Raw genomic sequence first — 583 nt, 5'->3', positions numbered from 1 at the left:
GGGGTTGGGGGGGGGGACAGGGCTGTCACACTCCCCACGACACCCCCACACCCTCCCCACAGCACCCAGGGCGGGCTGGACGGACAGTGGGACGCGGGGACAGAGGGACGAGCAGGTTCCCGCTGCCAAGAGGCACCAGTTGCCCAGGAAACAATTTCTTTGTCCCCCCTGAAAAGCTGCGGCCGCCGCGAACAAGAAGTTGATTGAGCCGGGGCCGGCGGGGGGAGCAGCGCCCCGGCACCCCAGAGACCCGCACCCACTGGCTCCGGGGGGTTGGATCCTGCTCTGGAGGGATGGATGGTGATCCAGAGGGATAGATCCTGCTCCAAAAGGGAGAGATCCTGCTCTAGAGAGGGTGGATCCTGCCCTGGAGGGGGAATGCTATGCCGGAGGGATGGATCCTGCACCACAGGGATGGATCCTTTTATGGGGGAGAATAGATCCTGCTCTAGAGGAGATGGATCTGTCTCCGGCGGGATGGATCCTGCTTTGGAGGGGATGGATCCTGGGGGTCATAGCCAGGGATAATCCCCCGCAGACAGGTCATGTTCTGGGGAGGGTGGCAAGGTGACAGGATGACTCC

This window comes from Chaetura pelagica, unplaced genomic scaffold (genome assembly GCF_000747805.2).
Source record: "Chaetura pelagica isolate M959 unplaced genomic scaffold, ChaPel_1.0 scaffold107, whole genome shotgun sequence".
Taxonomy (NCBI): domain Eukaryota; kingdom Metazoa; phylum Chordata; class Aves; order Apodiformes; family Apodidae; genus Chaetura; species Chaetura pelagica.
Note: the sequence above shows the minus strand (reverse complement) of the source record.